The sequence below is a fragment of the Acanthaster planci genome, linkage group LG14, assembly GCF_054643075.1.
Source record: "Acanthaster planci isolate LZ-2023a linkage group LG14, COTS_SCS, whole genome shotgun sequence".
Taxonomy (NCBI): Eukaryota; Metazoa; Echinodermata; class Asteroidea; order Valvatida; family Acanthasteridae; genus Acanthaster; species Acanthaster planci.
In genome coordinates, this window is record NC_141790.1 from 6,806,900 (window position 1) to 6,811,343 (window position 4,444).

Here is a 4,444-nt window from a genome sequence, read left to right on the forward strand (position 1 = left end):
GACAATGACGTCACAGACGTTGCGATAAAGGAGATTCCAAGCTGTATTTTGATTGGTCACAATTATTTTATTTTCTAGCAATGTGAATAAAAATATTAAAGATTTTGAAATTATTTTAGAATTATTTCCACCGTAAGACTACAAAAAATAAAAATTAATGTTCAACTAATATTCTTATTTATATATTTACTTGTAATAACCCTTTGAAAATGCACTAAGTCTGAAAATCTTTGATTCATGTATAGACTAATCACGACCACTCTTGTGAAGCAGACAAATTTCCTGGTCATCACTGGTATCCTTCTAAATGGCTGGTATCTCTTACATGTTCGAAGATTTGTACATAGGCCATGTCCGAATCATTACTTGACGATGCGCTTACAACCACATATCCACAGGGCCGGGCGGCCGGGCACGCGCGCGAGCAGCAGCGCAAAGTATAGTAATAATGCTGATTCTCGGTCGCAGTTTACACAATGCAGTACGCTAAATACTCGCCCACAGAAAACAACGTAAATTCCGAGAGAAAAAGTGCTCCGTGATGCTGCACTGAGGTTCGCCTTCTCTATTCAATTCAAATTCAATTGCTTATATTGATCACCGTCTTCGCAGCCTTGAGGCTAAATTTGAAACAGTGTTACAAAAAATATTGAGATTCATAATCAACAAAATTAGATGTTAAAATGTACAAAAGAACGAGGCGAGCTGAAATAAAGATAAACTTGAATACTTTAGTACCGAGTGTGAGTGGTAAAACATCTGGGAATGGAAAGTTGGTCGTAGTTGCGTAAGTTATTCTTTCAGGTGGGTCCAGCTCCTGCAGTTTTTATACATGTAGGCCTATATGTCGGGCTACGCAACATAAGCCCACAAGTTGGAGGTTTTTTTGTAACGAATGGCATGCCCCATGTAGGTTGGAAACCACAAGTCCCAACTGTTTGCGTCAAGTGCCAAGATCATTCCCCTGTGAAAGCATTATAGCGCCCTCTGTTGTTCTCAGGCATTTAGGCTGTAATGATGGGATGTCAACGCGGGGCATTGCTCGTTTTTTCAGGAGCCGAGTGGATGGAATGGACGGTGGAGGAAGACAGTTTTTTCAACCTCTGCATCTTTCTCCTAGGTTAATCTCTTGAAGGAATTGAAGGGAATTATTTGGAAGCCTCTGTAAGACTAAGAGCTTTGTAACCCTTTGTACAAGGGCCTTTTATAAACGTTTAACTAGCGTTTATCACATGCCATGTAGTTTTGACAAGTTACGTAGAATTACAATTTGGAAGAGACAGTTGAAACGTACACCAGCGTGAACTCGTGCCTTTATTTTAGTGCACAGTGTAGACTGATATAGCTTCAAAAGAACTGCTAGAGCGTTGGAAACTTCTGGGTATAATTGCAGGCCCAGTCCATTCACTCAATTACCAGATGTACGTGAAATAGTGAGAAGGTGGGCAATAGAGCTAGTACGTTAAGAAGGGCCCATGAACCGATAAAAGGGCACGTACAGTTTGATTTGTAGAAAAACTTACACAGTCAGTCCTGATTTTGGCGGGGGGGGGGTTGAAAATAACCCGCGGAATCATAAACGAGTTCGAGCGCAAGAGAGTCCAGCGATTCAGGGTATGAAGCGGGCGCCCTCAACACACAAGGTTGTACTGGTCCTTCGTGGTTCCGTGTACATGTAGGCTAAATACCGTTCAATAGTTTTAAACAAGGAAATCATTTTTCTGTTTTTCAAAATGAAAATCAAGGAAAACGATAAATGATTGGACAGAACACATGGACATTTGTGGCCTATCATTCAGAGTTGTAATTACTCGAGTCAATGGTCGAGTTCGGGCGGCCTGTTCTTTACACAGTTTTCTTGTTCTCGCGCTTGAACGGCGGGAACACGACCCAGGAACACTGTTCCCGAACTTGAACAGGATTACACACCACCCCCTCGTTGGGTTATACAGGAACACAAGGAAAAACTCGGGAGATTTTGACTTTTAAACAGCTGTAAGAAATAGCGAGATGGCTTACAAAGCCGGAGACAATGGGGAGTTTGCAAAATGAACAATATTAATTTTCCACAATACAGAAATGAATGTTCCTTTTTAAACAGAAAAGAATTCAGGCCAGTTACCCAAGCATTAACCCTCGAAAAACGTAACGGACGCCGCCATTTACAGTTTCACGTTCCCGGCGTTCGAGTGGCCTACCCACAAATAACATATCGAGCTGTTTGTGAACGTACGAGAACAAGACGCCCGAACTCAGCCAATGACTCGACTTGAGTCCGACTCGAGTCACAATTTTTGGCGACCCTACTCGACTTGAGTCTCTACTGGTAAGTGGCTTGACTCAACTCTAGTCAGTTTAAGCAGACGGACTCGACTCAAATCGTGTTCTGCATCAGAAAAATGAACTTGAGTGAAAGGTAGTAAGACTCAAGTTGTGATAAAGAAAACAGCTTTGCAAAAAAATATTTGCAATGACTTTTCTAGGTGATGCTGGTGATGTTTTCTTATCGGGCTATTCGTGGGACGTTGGCTAATATGCCCTGATTTCAAAAGAAAATTACACCTTAATTTCAAAACACAAATAGATAAAATCCGACATTAACATAATGAAAACATATTTGTATTATGCAATTTTTCCTCAAGTCAGCCCCGTTGCCAGCTTCCGGCATTATAAAATAGGGGGCCTCAGTATCAACTAGGGGGCCACATCACAAGAAAAGATGCTTGTTACCGATGGGGGCAGCAGCATTTCACAGTTCTTTTAAGTGCAAGTATTCCACAGCTCTTTTGAGTACAATATAATGACAATCATGGACCAACGGCATGAGATGAATCCATGGACCACAAGCAAGTGAGAGGGAAGTCCCCGGGCTGTTTTCTTGATAGGTCCTTACGCACCGACCATCAGAGAGTAGGTGATGATTTAGGCCAGCATTCATCAAACTCAGGTTAACATCGGAATCATAGGAAAACTGGGACAGTAGCTGCCCCGCCAGTAGCACATAGAGTAGAATTACGGGATACCCTGTGATGCATAACACACACAATTTTCCTTCAATTAACTCTCAGCTTTAAATATTCCGTCCAGAAGCGAGGCTTGATTCACGATACTAAAATGTGAAATGGTAGTAGGTTTTCTCCGTTCAACCTAGAAAGGTTTCAACATCATAAAATCTGAAACGAATTTTGCCACGGCTGAATTGCAAATATAGGATTTTTTTAGTTATTCCAATTATACAGTATAATATCAATGATTATACCAGTGCATGATACAAATCGTCTCAAATTTACTCACTAGGTTAAGGATAGTGTTTGGGTTTATCGTGGTAATAATGGGCAAAATCAACACTCGGTCCTCCTGCAGTCTGTGCTTTTCAGCGGTTGCTATGCTGCTGGTTTAAAGAAGAGCACGGACGGATCCAAGAATTTTTCCGGGGGGGAGTGTCAGGCCGCAGATTTTTTTAATGTCTCATTTTTAAGGACAAGCGAAAACGATGATGAAACATTAAATGGCATACATTCTATACAACTTTTGTGTGTGTAGTGAAATAGGTTATGCTATGATATGTTTCCTTTATGCGCAATGGACTCAAACCTCCCCTATAATGTAAGTTGTTTGCAAGGTGCAAATCACAACGGGTGAGGTAGTGGTCCCCTATTACACCATGTACTGGGCCTACGCATGTCGTAGCTCACTCCTGTGTTTGATTTATTCCTCTGTAAGATCTGAAGGGGATTGAAATAACAATTTATGTGATGAAACCTAGTTTGAACCTAAGGTATATGTACATCTGGCCACAGGGAGACGGCCCATAGATCTCTCACCTTGGCCAGAGACGCGAGAGGGCAAGAGCTCACGGACATCTCGCACCGTTCTGCTGGATCCTTATGCTGGTAGCTTATGTAGGACACAGCTAACGTCTCGTTTTCCTACAGTGCCGACTCCCTCATCAAGTCTGGTGTTGGGCGAGCATCCCTTGCTTATAATAAATGATTAGAGTCCTTGGACACGTTATTCCTGACAAGTTTCCCAAATTATTCTTTATTGTTTTACAATCGAGTGTATAATTAATTCAGAATTATATAAATTCTTGTAATTAATATAATGTAGTGACTAACGTCAACAGTCAAATTTACTGTCACTCCAGGGGTCTTTTCATTTGTCAGCAAAATAAAACAGAAACAACAGCCGGGTCGGTGTTATTCCATTTCTGTGTGGCCACGGTCAGCCATAAATTATTTACAAAAGCCTCTACACTAACATCACTCTAATTAGGCGTACGTTTACTACCTGAAAATAATGTTTTCTCGGTAAATCTCGGACTTCTTTCATTTACAGTTGCTTAGAAGAAAGTTTACTATCGTCAGTGAGGGGTCACTTGCTCAAAATGTTGATTCCAATTGGGAAATAACACCACTAGATTTCACTTTCAGAACAAAATATT